Genomic DNA, 17542 nt, shown 5'->3' with positions numbered 1-17542 from the left:
CGGCACCCCTTGCGGTTCTGGTGCCCCGCTCTCGACTGTCCCTGCAGGCCGACCGCTTGTTGTTGTTGACAGCAGAAGAGCAGCCCCCTCGTGATTCTGGAGCCTCAACTGCTACGGTTCCTGGTCCCCCGGAGTGGACGGTGCGTTGCTCCAGCGAGTCCTTTAGAGCTTGAGGCCTGCCGCAGGTATAACGACAGCAGGCGAAGAACGGCACCCCTTGCGGTTCTGGTGCCCCGCTCTCGACTGTCCCTGCAGGCCGACCGCTTGTTGTTGTTGACAGCAGAAGAGCAGCCCCCTCGTGATTCTGGAGCCTCAACTGCTACGGTTCCTGGTCCCCCGGAGTGGACGGTGCGTTGCTCCAGCGAGTCCTTTAGAGCTTGAGGCCTGCCGCAGGTATAACGACAGCAGGCGAAGAACGGCACCCCTTGCGGTTCTGGTGCCCCGCTCTCGACTGTCCCTGCAGGCCGACCGCTTGTTGTTGTTGACAGCAGAAGAGCAGCCCCCCTCGGGATTCTGGAGCCTCAACTGCTACGGTTCCTGGTCCCCCGGAGTGGACGGTGCGTTGCTCCAGCGAGTCCTTTAGAGCTTGAGGCCTGCCGCAGGTATAACGACAGCAGGCGAAGAACGGCACCCCTTGCGGTTCTGGTGCCCCGCTCTCGACTGTCCCTGCAGGCCGACCGCTTGTTGTTGTTGACAGCAGAAGAGCAGCCCCCCTCGGGATTCTGGAGCCTCAACTGCTACGGTTCCTGGTCCCCCGGAGTGGACGGTGCGTTGCTCCAGCGAGTCCTTTAGAGCTTGAGGCCTGCCGCAGGTATAACGACTGCAGGCGAAGAACGGCACCCCTTGCGGTTCTGGTGCCCCGCTCTCGACTATCCCTGCAGGCCGACCGCTTGTTGTTGTTGACAGCAGAAGAGCAGCCCCCTCGTGATTCTGGAGCCTCAACTGCTACGGTTCCTGGTCCCCCGGAGTGGACGGTGCGTTGCTCCAGCGAGTCCTTTAGAGCTTGAGGCCTGCCGCAGGTTTAACGACAGCAGGCGAAGAACGGCACCCCTTGCGGTTCTGGTGCCCCGCTCTCGACTGTCCCTGCAGGCCGACCGCTTGTTGTTGTTGACAGCAGAAGAACAGCCCCCTCGTGATTCTGGAGCCTCAACTGCTACGGTTCCTGGTCCCCCGGAGTGGACGGTGCGTTGCTCCAGCGAGTCCTTTAGAGCTTGAGGCCTGCCGCAGGTATAACGACAGCAGGCGAAGAACGGCACCCCTTGCGGTTCTGGTGCCCCGCTCTCGACTGTCCCTGCAGGCCGACCGCTTGTTGTTGTTGACAGCAGAAGAGCAGCCCCCCTCGGGATTCTGGAGCCTCAACTGCTATGGTTCCTGGTCCCCCGGAGTGGACGGTGCGTTGCTCCAGCGAGTCCTTTAGAGCTTGAGGCCTGCCGCAGGTATAACGACAGCAGGCGAAGAACGGCACCCCTTGCGGTTCTGGTGCCCCGCTCTCGACTGTCCCGGCAGGCCGACCGCTTGTTGTTGTTGACAGCAGAAGAGCAGCCCCCTCGTGATTCTGGAGCCTCAACTGCTACGGTTCCTGGTCCCCCGGAGTGGACGGTGCGTTGCTCCAGCGAGTCCTTTAGAGCTTGAGGCCTGCCGCAGGTATAACGACAGCAGGCGAAGAACGGCACCCCTTGCGGTTCTGGTGCCCCGCTCTCGACTGTCCCTGCAGGCCGACCGCTTGTTGTTGTTGACAGCAGAAGAGCAGCCCCCTCGTGATTCTGGAGCCTCAACTGCTACGGTTCCTGGTCCCCCGGAGTGGACGGTGCGTTGCTCCAGCGAGTCCTTTAGAGCTTGAGGCCTGCCGCAGGTATAACGACAGCAGGCAAAGAACGGCACCCCTTGCGGTTCTGGTGCCCCGCTCTCGACTGTCCCTGCAGGCCGACCGCTTGTTGTTGACAGCAGAAGAGCAGCCCCCTCGTGATTCTGGAGCCTCAACTGCTACGGTTCCTGGTCCCCCGGAGTGGACGGTACGTTGCTCCAGCGAGTCCTTTAGAGCTTGAGGCCTGCCGCAGGTATAACGACAGCAGGCGAAGAACGGCACCCCTTGCGGTTCTGGTGCCCCGCTCTCGACTGTCCCTGCAGGCCGACCGCTTGTTGTTGTTGACAGCAGAAGAGCAGCCCCCCTCGGGATTCTGGAGCCTCAACTGCTACGGTTCCTGGTCCCCCGGAGTGGACGGTGCGTTGCTCCAGCGAGTCCTTTAGAGCTTGAGGCTTGCCGCAGGTATAACGACAGCAGGCGAAGAACGGCACCCCTTGCGGTTCTGGTGCCCCGTTCTCGACTGTCCCTGCAGGCCGACCGCTTGTTGGTGTTGACAGCAGAAGAGCAGCCCCCTCGTGATTCTGGAGCCTTAACTGCTACGGTTCCTGGTCCCCCGGAGTGGACGGTGCGTTGCTCCAGCGAGTCCTTTAGAGCTTGAGGCCTGCCGCAGGTATAACGACAGCAGGCGAAGAACGGCACCCCTTGCGGTTCTGGTGCCCCGCTCTCGACTGTCCCTGCAGGCCGACCGCTTGTTGTTGTTGACAGCAGAAGAGCAGCCCCCTCGTGATTCTGGAGCCTCAACTGCTACGGTTCCTGGTCCCCCGGAGTGGACGGTGCGTTGCTCCAGCGAGTCCTTTAGAGCTTGAGGCCTGCCGCATGTATAACGACAGCAGGCGAAGAACGGCACCCCTTGCGGTTCTGGTGCCCCGCTCTCGACTGTCCCTGCAGGCCGACCGCTTGTTGTTGTTGACAGCAGAAGAGCAGCCCCCCTCGGGATTCTGGAGCCTCAACTGCTACGGTTCCTGGTCCCCCGGAGTGGACGGTGCGTTGCTCCAGCGAGTCCTTTAGAGCTTGAGGCCTGCCGCAGGTATAACGACAGCAGGCGAAGAACGGCACCCCTTGCGGTTCTGGTGCCCCGCTCTCGACTGTCCCTGCAGGCCGACCGCTTGTTGTTGTTGACAGCAGAAGAGCAGCCCCCCTCGGGATTCTGGAGCCTCAACTGCTACGGTTCCTGGTCCCCCGGAGTGGACGGTGCGTTGCTCCAGCGAGTCCTTTAGAGCTTGAGGCCTGCCGCAGGTATAACGACAGCAGGCGAAGAACGGCACCCCTTGCGGTTCTGGTGCCCCGCTCTCGACTGTCCCGGCAGGCCGACCGCTTGTTGTTGTTGACAGCAGAAGAGCAGCCCCCTCGTGATTCTGGAGCCTCAACTGCTACGGTTCCTGGTCCCCCGGAGTGGACGGTGCGTTGCTCCAGCGAGTCCTTTAGAGCTTGAGGCCTGCCGCAGGTATAACGACAGCAGGCGAAGAACGGCACCCCTTGCGGTTCTGGTGCCCCGCTCTCGACTGTCCCTGCAGGCCGACCGCTTGTTGTTGTTGACAGCAGAAGAGCAGCCCCCTCGTGATTCTGGAGCCTCAACTGCTACGGTTCCTGGTCCCCCGGAGTGGACGGTGCGTTGCTCCAGCGAGTCCTTTAGAGCTTGAGGCCTGCCGCAGGTATAACGACAGCAGGCGAAGAACGGCACCCCTTGCGGTTCTGGTGCCCCGCTCTCGACTGTCCCTGCAGGCCGACCGCTTGTTGTTGTTGACAGCAGAAGAGCAGCCCCCTCGTGATTCTGGAGCCTCAACTGCTACGGTTCCTGGTCCCCCGGAGTGGACGGTGCGTTGCTCCAGCGAGTCCTTTAGAGCTTGAGGCCTGCCGCAGGTATAACGACAGCAGGCGAAGAACGGCACCCCTTGCGGTTCTGGTGCCCCGCTCTCGACTGTCCCTGCAGGCCGACCGCTTGTTGTTGTTGACAGCAGAAGAGCAGCCCCCCTCGGGATTCTGGAGCCTCAACTGCTACGGTTCCTGGTCCCCCGGAGTGGACGGTGCGTTGCTCCAGCGAGTCCTTTAGAGCTTGAGGCCTGCCGCAGGTATAACGACAGCAGGCGAAGAACGGCACCCCTTGCGGTTCTGGTGCCCCGCTCTCGACTGTCCCTGCAGGCCGACCGCTTGTTGTTGTTGACAGCAGAAGAGCAGCCCCCCTCGGGATTCTGGAGCCTCAACTGCTACGGTTCCTGGTCCCCCGGAGTGGACGGTGCGTTGCTCCAGCGAGTCCTTTAGAGCTTGAGGCCTGCCGCAGGTATAACGACTGCAGGCGAAGAACGGCACCCCTTGCGGTTCTGGTGCCCCGCTCTCGACTATCCCTGCAGGCCGACCGCTTGTTGTTGTTGACAGCAGAAGAGCAGCCCCCTCGTGATTCTGGAGCCTCAACTGCTACGGTTCCTGGTCCCCCGGAGTGGACGGTGCGTTGCTCCAGCGAGTCCTTTAGAGCTTGAGGCCTGCCGCAGGTTTAACGACAGCAGGCGAAGAACGGCACCCCTTGCGGTTCTGGTGCCCCGCTCTCGACTGTCCCTGCAGGCCGACCGCTTGTTGTTGTTGACAGCAGAAGAGCAGCCCCCTCGTGATTCTGGAGCCTCAACTGCTACGGTTCCTGGTCCCCCGGAGTGGACGGTGCGTTGCTCCAGCGAGTCCTTTAGAGCTTGAGGCCTGCCGCAGGTATAACGACAGCAGGCGAAGAACGGCACCCCTTGCGGTTCTGGTGCCCCGCTCTCGACTGTCCCTGCAGGCCGACCGCTTGTTGTTGTTGACAGCAGAAGAGCAGCCCCCCTCGGGATTCTGGAGCCTCAACTGCTATGGTTCCTGGTCCCCCGGAGTGGACGGTGCGTTGCTCCAGCGAGTCCTTTAGAGCTTGAGGCCTGCCGCAGGTATAACGACAGCAGGCGAAGAACGGCACCCCTTGCGGTTCTGGTGCCCCGCTCTCGACTGTCCCGGCAGGCCGACCGCTTGTTGTTGTTGACAGCAGAAGAGCAGCCCCCTCGTGATTCTGGAGCCTCAACTGCTACGGTTCCTGGTCCCCCGGAGTGGACGGTGCGTTGCTCCAGCGAGTCCTTTAGAGCTTGAGGCCTGCCGCAGGTATAACGACAGCAGGCGAAGAACGGCACCCCTTGCGGTTCTGGTGCCCCGCTCTCGACTGTCCCTGCAGGCCGACCGCTTGTTGTTGTTGACAGCAGAAGAGCAGCCCCCTCGTGATTCTGGAGCCTCAACTGCTACGGTTCCTGGTCCCCCGGAGTGGACGGTGCGTTGCTCCAGCGAGTCCTTTAGAGCTTGAGGCCTGCCGCAGGTATAACGACAGCAGGCAAAGAACGGCACCCCTTGCGGTTCTGGTGCCCCGCTCTCGACTGTCCCTGCAGGCCGACCGCTTGTTGTTGACAGCAGAAGAGCAGCCCCCTCGTGATTCTGGAGCCTCAACTGCTACGGTTCCTGGTCCCCCGGAGTGGACGGTACGTTGCTCCAGCGAGTCCTTTAGAGCTTGAGGCCTGCCGCAGGTATAACGACAGCAGGCGAAGAACGGCACCCCTTGCGGTTCTGGTGCCCCGCTCTCGACTGTCCCTGCAGGCCGACCGCTTGTTGTTGTTGACAGCAGAAGAGCAGCCCCCCTCGGGATTCTGGAGCCTCAACTGCTACGGTTCCTGGTCCCCCGGAGTGGACGGTGCGTTGCTCCAGCGAGTCCTTTAGAGCTTGAGGCTTGCCGCAGGTATAACGACAGCAGGCGAAGAACGGCACCCCTTGCGGTTCTGGTGCCCCGTTCTCGACTGTCCCTGCAGGCCGACCGCTTGTTGGTGTTGACAGCAGAAGAGCAGCCCCCTCGTGATTCTGGAGCCTTAACTGCTACGGTTCCTGGTCCCCCGGAGTGGACGGTGCGTTGCTCCAGCGAGTCCTTTAGAGCTTGAGGCCTGCCACAGGTATAACGACAGCAGGCGAAGAACGGCACCCCTTGCGGTTCTGGTGCCCCGCTCTCGACTGTCCCTGCAGGCCGACCGCTTGTTGTTGTTGACAGCAGAAGAGCAGCCCCCTCGTGATTCTGGAGCCTCAACTGCTACGGTTCCTGGTCCCCCGGAGTGGACGGTGCGTTGCTCCAGCGAGTCCTTTAGAGCTTGAGGCCTGCCACAGGTATAACGACAGCAGGCGAAGAACGGCACCCCTTGCGGTTCTGGTGCCCCGCTCTCGACTGTCCCTGCAGGCCGACCGCTTGTTGGTGTTGACAGCAGAAGAGCAGCCCCCTCGTGATTCTGGAGCCTCAACTGCTACGGTTCCTGGTCCCCCGGAGTGGACGGTGCGTTGCTCCAGCGAGTCCTTTAGAGCTTGAGGCCTGCCACAGGTATAACGACAGCAGGCGAAGAACGGCACCCCTTGCGGTTCTGGTGCCCCGCTCTCGACTGTCCCTGCAGGCCGACCGCTTGTTGGTGTTGACAGCAGAAGAGCAGCCCCCTCGTGATTCTGGAGCCTCAACTGCTACGGTTCCTGGTCCCCCGGAGTGGACGGTGCGTTGCTCCAGCGAGTCCTTTAGAGCTTGAGGCCTGCCACAGGTATAACGACAGCAGGCGAAGAACGGCACCCCTTGCGGTTCTGGTGCCCCGCTCTCGACTGTCCCTGCAGGCCGACCGCTTGTTGTTGTTGACAGCAGAAGAGCAGCCCCCTCGTGATTCTGGAGCCTCAACTGCTACGGTTCCTGGTCCCCCGGAGTGGACGGTGCGTTGCTCCAGCGAGTCCTTTAGAGCTTGAGGCCTGCCGCAGGTATAACGACAGCAGGCGAAGAACGGCACCCCTTGCGGTTCTGGTGCCCCGCTCTCGACTGTCCCTGCAGGCCGACCGCTTGTTGTTGTTGACAGCAGAAGAGCAGCCCCCTCGTGATTCTGGAGCCTCAACTGCTACGGTTCCTGGTCCCCCGGAGTGGACGGTGCGTTGCTCCAGCGAGTCCTTTAGAGCTTGAGGCCTGCCGCAGGTATAACGACAGCAGGCGAAGAACGGCACCCCTTGCGGTTCTGGTGCCCCGCTCTCGACTGTCCCTGCAGGCCGACCGCTTGTTGTTGTTGACAGCAGAAGAGCAGCCCCCCTCGGGATTCTGGAGCCTCAACTGCTACGGTTCCTGGTCCCCCGGAGTGGACGGTGCGTTGCTCCAGCGAGTCCTTTAGAGCTTGAGGCCTGCCGCAGGTATAACGACAGCAGGCGAAGAACGGCACCCCTTGCGGTTCTGGCGCCCCGCTCTCGACTGTCCCTGCAGGCCGACCGCTTGTTGTTGTTGACAGCAGAAGAGCAGCCCCCTCGTGATTCTGGAGCCTCAACTGCTACGGTTCCTGGTCCCCCGGAGTGGACGGTGCGTTGCTCCAGCGAGTCCTTTAGAGCTTGAGGCCTGCCGCAGGTATAACGACAGCAGGCGAAGAACGGCACCACTTGCGGTTCTGGTGCCCCGCTCTCGACTGTCCCTGCAGGCCGACCGCTTGTTTTTGTTGACAGCAGAAGAGCAGCCCCCTCGTGATTCTGGAGCCTCAACTGCTACGGTTCCTGGTCCCCCGGAGTGGACGGTGCGTTGCTCCAGCGAGTCCTTTAGAGCTTGAGGCCTGCCGCAGGTATAACGACAGCAGGCGAAGAACGGCACCCCTTGCGGTTCTGGTGCCCCGCTCTCGACTGTCCCTGCAGGCCGACCGCTTGTTGTTGTTGACAGCAGAAGAGCAGCCCCCTCGTGATTCTGGAGCCTCAACTGCTACGGTTCCTGGTCCCCCGGAGTGGACGGTGCGTTGCTCCAGCGAGTCCTTTCGAGCTTGAGGCCTGCCGCAGGTATAACGACAGCAGGCGAAGAACGGCACCCCTTGCGGTTCTGGTGCCCCGCTCTCGACTGTCCCTGCAGGCCGACCGCTTGTTGTTGTTGACAGCAGAAGAGCAGCCCCCTCGTGATTCTGGAGCCTCAACTGCTACGGTTCCTGGTCCCCCGGAGTGGACGGTGCGTTGCTCCAGCGAGTCCTTTAGAGCTTGAGGCCTGCCGCAGGTATAACGACAGCAGGCGAAGAACGGCACCCCTTGCGGTTCTGGTGCCCCGCTCTCGACTGTCCCTGCAGGCCGACCGCTTGTTGTTGTTGACAGCAGAAGAGCAGCCCCCCTCGGGATTCTGGAGCCTCAACTGCTACGGTTCCTGGTCCCCCGGAGTGGACGGTGCGTTGCTCCAGCGAGTCCTTTAGAGCTTGAGGCCTGCCGCAGGTATAACGACAGCAGGCGAAGAACGGCACCCCTTGCGGTTCTGGTGCCCCGCTCTCGACTGTCCCTGCAGGCCGACCGCTTGTTGTTGTTGACAGCAGAAGAGCAGCCCCCCTCGGGATTCTGGAGCCTCAACTGCTACGGTTCCTGGTCCCCCGGAGTGGACGGTGCGTTGCTCCAGCGAGTCCTTTAGAGCTTGAGGCCTGCCGCAGGTATAACGACTGCAGGCGAAGAACGGCACCCCTTGCGGTTCTGGTGCCCCGCTCTCGACTGTCCCTGCAGGCCGACCGCTTGTTGTTGTTGACAGCAGAAGAGCAGCCCCCTCGTGATTCTGGAGCCTCAACTGCTACGGTTCCTGGTCCCCCGCAGCGGACGGTGCGTTGCTCCAGCGAGTCCTTTAGAGCTTGAGGCCTGCCGCAGGTATAACGACAGCAGGCGAAGAACGGCACCCCTTGCGGCTCTGGTGCCCCGCTCTCGACTGTCCCTGCAGGCCGACCGCTCGTTGTTGTTGACAGCAGAAGAGCAGCCCCCCTCGTGACTCTGGAGCCTCAACTGCTACGGTTCCTGGTCCCCCGCAGCGGACGGTGCATTGCTCCAGCGAGTCCTTTAGAGCTTGAGGCCTGCCGCAGGTATAACGACAACAGGCGAAGAACGGCACCCCTTGCGGCTCTGGTGCCCCGCTCTCGACTGTCCCTGCAGGCCGACCGCTCGTTGTTGTTGACAGCAGAAGAGCAGCCCCCCTCGTGATTCTGGAGCCTCAACTGCTACGGTTCCTGGTCCCCCGCAGCGGACGGTGCGTTGCTCCAGCGAGTCCTTTAGAGCTTGAGGCCTGCCGCAGGTATAACGACAGCAGGCGAAGAACGGCACCCCTTGCGGCTCTGGTGCCCCGCTCTCGACTGTCCCTGCAGGCCGACCGCTCGTTGTTGTTGACAGCAGAAGAGCAGCCCCCCTCGTGACTCTGGAGCCTCAACTGCTACGGTTCCTGGTCCCCCGCAGCGGACGGTGCGTTGCTCCAGCGAGTCCTTTAGAGCTTGAGGCCTGCCGCAGGTATAACGACAACAGGCGAAGAACGGCACCCCTTGCGGCTCTGGTGCCCCGCTCTCGACTGTCCCTGCAGGCCGACCGCTCGTTGTTGTTGACAGCAGAAGAGCAGCCCCCCTCGTGATTCTGGAGCCTCAACTGCTACGGTTCCTGGTCCCCCGCAGCGGACGGTGCGTTGCTCCAGCGAGTCCTTTAGAGCTTGAGGCCTGCCGCAGGTATAACGACAGCAGGCGAAGAACGGCACCCCTTGCGGCTCTGGTGCCCCGCTCTCGACTGTCCCTGCAGGCGGACCGCTCGTTGTTGTTGACAGCAGAAGAGCAGCCCCCCTCGTGACTCTGGAGCCTCAACTGCTACGGTTCCTGGTCCCCCGCAGCGGACGGTGCGTTGCTCCAGCGAGTCCTTTAGAGCTTGAGGCCTGCCGCAGGTATAACGACAGAAGGCGAAGAACGGCACCCCTTGCGGCTCTGGTGCCCCGCTCTCGACTGTCCCTGCAGGCCGACCGCTCGTTGTTGTTGACAGCAGAAGAGCAGCCCCCCTCGTGATTCTGGAGCCTCAACTGCTACGGTTCCTGGTCCCCCGCAGCGGACGGTGCGTTGCTCCAGCGAGTCCTTTAGAGCTTGAGGCCTGCCGCAGGTATAACGACAGCAGGCGAAGAACGACACCCCTTGCGGCTCTGGTGCCCCGCTCTCGACTGTCCCTGCAGGCCGACCGCTTGTTGTTGTTGACAGCAGAAGAGCAGCCCCCCTCGTGATTCTGGAGCCTCAACTGCTACGGTTCCTGGTCCCCCGCAGCGGACGGTGCGTTGCTCCAGCGAGTCCTTTAGAGCTTGAGGCCTGCCGCAGGTATAACGACAGCAGACGAAGAACGGCACCCCTTGCGGCTCTGGTGCCCCGCTCTCGACTGTCCCTGCAGGCCGACCGCTTGTTGTTGTTGACAGCAGAAGAGCAGCCCCCCTCGTGATTCTGGAGCCTCAACTGCTACGGTTCCTGGTCCCCCGCAGCGGACGGTGCGTTGCTCCAGCGAGTCCTTTAGAGCTTGAGGCCTGCCGCAGGTATAACGACAGCAGACGAAGAACGGCACCCCTTGCGGCTCTGGTGCCCCGCTCTCGACTGTCCCTGCAGGCCGACCGCTTGTTGTTGTTGACAGCAGAAGAGCAGCCCCCCTCGTGATTCTGGAGCCTCAACTGCTACGGTTCCTGGTCCCCCGCAGCGGACGGTGCGTTGCTCCAGCGAGTCCTTTAGAGCTTGAGGCCTGCCGCAGGTATAACGACAGCAGGCGAAGAACGGCACCCCTTGCGGTTCTAGTGCCTCGTCTTCAGCTGTCCCTGCAGGCCGACGGCTTGTTGTTGTGACGCCCGATGACCATCCTCTCAGCTGCGTCATTAAAGGTCTCTTTTTGGTTCTTCGTACGTCTCTGATGACGATGGTCATCGGCGTCTTCTGGTGGTGCCACCGAAATCAGGAGCCGTTAGATGGTTGACGTTCTCCAGGATTTTATTAGTCCCAATAATTACTGACTCTGTATGTTCGTTACAAAAAGTCAGGGACCCGATATCATTGCGGCGTGCCTCCAAGTCTGCGTGCGCGACCAGCTCATACGCCAAAATACCCCTTCGCTCGCCCGACACGTGCCTTTGTAGGAAAGGTCCTTCCCACCTTCTGGCCAGGACCGACCAATAATTTTAAAACCGAAAGATATCACGTTGTATACACATGTCCAATAAACATCCGACAGTAAATATAACACCCCGTTAGTTCTCCGACCGCCAAAACCAAATTTCTTGTCTAATCGGCCCGTGCATTGTTCGCCGCCTGGCAGGCGCCTGAGCGCCGACTGCCCGGATCGGGTAACACGCGCGCTCCAAACACTCGGGCCGACGGCGTCGGGAGCAAACACAAATAATAAAAGAACACACACCCGCCGGCGCAGCAGCCGCAACATGCACACTATTTACCACGGCCTTACACAGGGGTTGTGCTCGTGATATCTGAAGAAAAGAAGGAAGAATGTGTCAAATGAAATCACTGTTATGCTGTTTTTTTTTGTTTTTTTTTTTAGACGGTGTTGTTTTTTGTTCTTTTTAGCTCCTTGTCTCTCGGTTTCTCTACTTTGACAAGAACGACAACGTCGAAATTCCGGCTGAAACTCCCAGTCAGTAATAACTTGGCGATTTCAAAGAAGGTTCCAATAATTGTTGAGAGTTTTGTTCATCATACGTATATGCATTTTTCGTTTTTCTCATACAATAGAAAGCGCCGACAGCCAGTTTTACGAGGGATAATATTATATGCAAAATAGTGATTAAGATATCTGTTTAAGTCCGTAGATCAGTCACAGACACATTTATTCCGTTATTTGTATTTCAGAATATATTTTTAGACTCCCTATATTTCTGATGAATATCGCAACACCTTTTTATAAATGTATTTAACTATTATTATCTTGACTGTCTTTTTCATGCACTCCAGCATTCGCATTTCCAAGTACATTTTAGGGTATTTCTGCCCAACCCTGGAACACGCCCAGTGAATGCAGTGAATAGATAATAGATGCCAGTTGTCAGAAAACGTGGCAGCTGTATAACCGATGGATGCGGTGAAGAAACTGTAAAGACCGGTTATTGCGGTTCTTGGTTTTTGCCGCTGGAATACGCCAAGTGAACGCAGTGAGTAGAGGTTGATGCCAGTTGTCGGGATTTGTGGCAGCTGTATGACCGATGGATCCGGTGAATAAACTGTGAAGGCCGGTTATGGGTTTTTGCCGCTAGAACACGCCAAGTGAACGCAGGAAGAAGACGGTAGATGTCATTTTGGCTGAAACATGGCCGATAGATGCGGTGAATCTCTTACTTCGTTGTTGCAGCGATGAGACGCGGTCATTTATCTGAACTTAATAAACAAGCCCGTGAAGCTTCTAAATTAGGTCGCGAAGGCAGACGAGAGGCGAAACGACCCTTTCTTGGAGTCGGCTTGGCCGCAACGCAATGTTGGTTTTAGTGGAGTCGCCAGTATCTTTGGAAGATCTGTGCTTTCACTTTTGCGCTTTATATGTTGTCCTTTGTTTTTTTTCCTTCTGACATATAGCGCAGTAATTTTAATTATTTTTGTCTTGTTTCCTTTTGTGCAGAGAAGCGAATTCCAGTTGTTCCGTAATATTTATTTATGGTTTTGAGTAATTCCTTTGGTATAGGACCTGGCACCTACAGCAGTACGAGGGGAAGTCAAGCTGCATTTAGAGTTTTTTTTTTTTTCACAATGACACCACTGACAACGCATACAAAGTTATATCTTAATCCTCGACTTCACTTGCATTATTATTAGGACTAATATTTATAAACTTGAAATTAACAATGCATTTTGCAGTAGACCCTTTCTTCGATTCTCGTCCGTAGCTTAACCTATAGCGTGTGATTTTGTTCCTGACAGAAGATGTAAATTTAGTTGTTCACGACTAACTTGTCATAGCAATACTAGGCCGCAGCTGATTAAAAATTATTGGTATTTTTTTTCTTGAACGGGTTTCTGAGATTAAAGTAGTTTATCTTTCCAGTGCTTTTTTTGTAATCTAACGAAGCACAGTTATGTCGTTCCACTTAAATAGCTGCTCAAGGAAGGGACTTGTGCACAACTTTTAACCCGGCCAGTGAATTATTTTAAACGATGTCCATTTCAAGTCTACGCGTATTTGGAAAGACTTCAGTAGAATTGATTTTCCGTTCAGTGATATGCCGCCTTGCTTATATCTCTTATAGGTGAGTGTTAAGCGTTCCTGTAATTAATTAAAATTACGTGCGTTCTTTTTTAATACAATTCAAAATGGTGGCTGACTGACTCCTAATCGCAGGACGAATTTGATTCAACTTCTGCACTCCAAGTACAATGTAACGAGTATGGGAGAAATAGGACGGCACTGTCCAACCAAGAACATTGATCGTTCATTAAAGGGCTGATCGTTATGAATCAGTAGCATTACACAGTAGTAGTTCGCTCACCTGAGAATGTTTTGGGACCGAAGACTAATCCTCTTCTCAACCTGAATGTGAACTCAAAAACATATTTCAGACATTTTCGTTCCATTTAAATCTGTACAAGGACAGCGAAAGTCTTTGTCGCATCGCCGTGTTGCACCAAACAGAACCAGATCGCCGAAGTCAACGCAGCGCTGTCGTGAATCTTGACTTGTGGTTGCACACTCATGAACCATGTGACTCCCTTCGCTTTCAAAGCACACACGACGATTACGAATGTTACAATGCGTCTTTCGGGAACATCACAGGGCACTTCTCCGGTCACGTCTTCACTATGTGCTCGCAAACCCCGCAGCTTCTCGTATACCGTCAAACCAAAACAATACCGGCGCCATGGTTAGCGTGCGTTGATGTCAGATCTTACCGGAAGTCGAGACGCTGCGTCGTTCAACTCAGCAGCCAAGTCAACAACAAAGAGCAAATCCAAGAGTGAGGGGCGGGGCGTAGTTCTCCTCCGCGGCGGTCGAAAGAGCGGAAGTTTCAAATGTGGAGATGTTCTGACGCCGACTAAATTACGTCCTGTGACGTAAATATTGCTAAAAAAAAGTTATTTGTTTCGCAGAACATTTGTTTTGTGACATGCTTGTCCCAATTAGGCTGTTTAAAAAAACACTTTTTTTTTCTTTGCTCTTACCCTTTAATGACTACCCTCCACCTATATCGTCTTTCCCGCCACTGAATGCTCTTCAGGAATCATCAACCTCGACGGCCCCTCAGCAGCAAGTAGAGCAGAGGACACCTAGAAAAGCTAAGCCGAAACATACTCCATCGAACAAAACGCAGGGGGCTCAGATTGAGCCCACCAACGAACCACAAAGAGCTACAGAGCCATCAAGAACTGCTCCGCCGCCTGCATCTAAACGCAACAAGCAGCCTAACAAGAACACAGATACCCGTTCTGGGTCCAAAATGTAGCCCCTATTCAAAGCGCTTGGATTTATGAAGGTCGGCGACATAATAAGTCTTATCTTTTCTGCCCTTGAAAGCTTTATTTCCAAGCTGCCATCTTGCACCTTTAAGAGCATCCTCGAGGTGATAATGGTCTTTACACCCGCAATTCTAACAATGATCACCAGCTTGCATCAGTCTAATGGCTAATGCCTGTTCTTTCGAAGATGATGTAAAAAAGCCACAGTGTTCTAGTGGAATACGAGAGGGTTACCTTCACGTTGTGTGGATCCGTCCGGCCGCCCCACCCTGGAGTCCCGTCTTTCCCGCATTTCCCCCGCTCCTTCGCCCGTTCTACCCGCGCCCTGCCAGGGCCGAACATTCCTGCTCACCCGGATCCTTGGACGGGGGAGCGTCACCGTACGGCGCGTAATCCCCGCTCCTGGATCGTGCGGGGCCCGTGGCAGGGGCGTGCGTGTACACGTGGACTGGTCGTGGTGGGCACGTGGTCGGTGGTGGGGCGAGGATATAAAAAGGGGAACGGAGACAAAGGAAGGCTCTCTCTTGCTGCCGACTTGGGGATCAACGAGTCACGGAGGCGAGCTCGGACGGCGGTGGACACTGGCGCGGGGAGTGCGGGCACTACGTCGAGTGGCGGACTCGACGAACGGACCGGACGGCGGCCCTGGACGACGACGTCCCCATGACGCGGTGTGGACGACCACCGCTGGGACTTGGAAAAGCTTCACTGGCAGCGATCTCTCCCCTCCGGCCTCGCTGATCACCGTTCCCAGATCCCGAAACCTCCCCAGGCATTAAGTGAGTGAATAAACCCGTTTGCCGAGAGCGAAGTATTGCTGTGTCATGTTCATCCGGGAACAGGGTTTGAGGGAATCGGAGTTAGAAGTCCGCAGCGTCTGTCAGTCTTCAGACAGTTTGCATTCAGGTACCGGTTCCCGATCCTAACCATCTTTCAATCGCGCGTAGCCGAGGATTTCCGCCTATCCGGATACGAAGAGTTTCAATCGGCTCAGGATTCTGGCATTAGTCGGGCATTTCTAGCTCTTCGGAAATACATCATTTATGCTCACCATGATGTCTCATCACATCCGAATAATGAATACGTCTGCGTAACTGCTCGTAGGGGGAAGGTTTTATTCACCATAATTGCTTCATATGTAGCCCCGTCCTGTCTGTTTGACGTCTCTAGATTAGATGATATTATTAGACAGTGCCCAGGGTCAGTTTTATTGACAGGAGACTTTAACGCTCATAACGCGGCCCGGGTGAGGGCAAAAACTACGCGTCGCGGAAAAGAGCTACTTGATCTGGCAGGCGATCATGACCTTTGTGTTTTGAATGATGGGTCACCGACTTTTGCTCGAGCCACCCCTAGCAGTACTTGTTTACACGTCGCCTTTGTGCCACACGAGATGCTCTAACGGAGCTCCTAGTTCGTAGACGTCGAGTGCCATGGCAGTGACCACATATCAACCTACACCACAATTTCTGGTTTCGAAGTCAACACCAAGCGTCACTCTGTATCATACACCGACTGGAAAGAAATTAAAAATGACGTAGAAGTTCGCCTCCAAAACACTAGTACCTATCATGAGTTTATATATGCCATCCAACTGTCAGCAAAGGAATGAGCGAAAGCTGTACACCTTCCGCCCTCACGCAGCACGGTGAAAGCAGAATATGAGCGACTGCAGGCAACTCGCCGAAGCGCAGAGGCGTGCAAGGCCAAAAAATTACCTGCTGATGTTCGCAATGATAGAAGAACTTAAGAGCACATGCGCCGTCATCTTAACAAACTTTCAAAGAAAAAGTGGAGAAGCATTTGCGCTTCTTTTGTCCCACCTGCCCCCTTGTCACTTATGTGGCATATACCGAGGGTTACGGTGTGCACCGCAGCAGAGAACACCATTTAATGCTCTCTCAATCTTCTTACGAAGGCCAGCTCTTGCGATTGTTGAGGATTTATGTGCTTCCCTTCTAGGCCTGTCAATAGTGAATACTATCGATCCAATAATGGTGAGCTTTGAAGATGTTGCTTATCATACTTCAAGAGTGAGGGATAACATCTTTAGCAAATTTGAACTCGATAAAGTTCTGGCATCTCTGAATTACTCTTCATCGCCTGGACCAGACGGTATTACGTATGGCACACGTGGACACCTTGGACATCAAGCCTGCCAACATCTTTTAGACGTATTTAATGCTTCCTGACTGTCAGGCTGTGTCAGTCAGGAATGAAAAACCACTTGCGTTGTACCCATCCTAAAAGTCGGTAAGTCTCCTTTAGATATCAAATCCTACAGACCTATTGCGCTTACAAGCTGTATCGGAAAATGCCTGGAACGAATGTTTCTTTCGCACCTGGAATGGTTTCTCGAATCCAACTCACTCTATCCGGATTCAATCACGGGATACAGACAACGCCGAAGCTCTGTCGACAATGTCATGGACCCAGTTGCTCCTGTCGCTGATCAGATGCTCCGTGGCGAGAAAACAACGGCCGTACTTCTCGACATTCGGGGAACCTATGAAAATGTTCAGCACTCAGCAGTTCTGCAAGGCCTAAGATCAATAAGTATCGGAAGTCGTATTTATGACTGGATTGCCAACTACTTCCCCAATCCGACAATCTTCGTGTGCACGAGTGATGGAGATACCAGCTACCATATTCTCAACAAACATGTTCCGCAAGGAGGGGTTCTGAGTCCAGTCCTATTGAATAACTCCCTCATTGGTCTACATGCAATCATCCCGGATTCTATACATATCTCGCTGTATGACGACGTGTGTCTTTGGACGTCAGCAGCGTCTCCTAAGAGAATACATTTACGCCTGCAAGCTGCTCTCCAGAACATATCAAGGTTTTTGGTCATGCGAGGCCTTGAGTTCTGCCCTGCAAAATCTGCTGTTATTGCTATTACTACAATGAAAGTAGATCGTTACACGTTATCTATTGACGGTACTACTATTCCATACGTTCCAGCTCATAAATTTCTTGGAGTTTATATCGATAAAGGGTTAACGTGGAGCTCCCATTTTTCACATCTCAAAAACAAACTTTCAGCGTTTATTACCTTAGGACGCCTTATAAGCGACACAACTTGTGCTTTAACAGCGGCATACCTTCGTTTATACAACGCCTTATTTGTTGGAGTTCTTGGCTACAGCCTTGTTGGAGTCCCCTGCAGAAGGCACCTGTGAAAGCAGGAATTTAGAAAGTGGCGTCTCCACGGACCCCGAGCCATGCGACTTCGCCTGCCCACGTCTGGTTGTGTGTGGCACTCTCGTGTCAGGGGAAAAGGGCATCCTGGTGGTTGAGCCGAGCCCGGGGAAGGTTTGGACCCTTCGGGCCCCCGGGTGAGGCAATACACCACTTCGGCCCCCGCTTCCCGTCGACGGGTGTCCTGGCTTGGCCCTACAAGGATGATTCATTACGTAGTCATTTTTTCTATCCCCTCTTTTCTTCCTTTTCT

This window comes from Ixodes scapularis, unplaced genomic scaffold (genome assembly GCF_016920785.2).
Source record: "Ixodes scapularis isolate PalLabHiFi unplaced genomic scaffold, ASM1692078v2 PGA_scaffold4__175_contigs__length_147842914, whole genome shotgun sequence".
NCBI lineage: Eukaryota > Metazoa > Arthropoda > Arachnida > Ixodida > Ixodidae > Ixodes > Ixodes scapularis.
Note: the sequence above shows the minus strand (reverse complement) of the source record.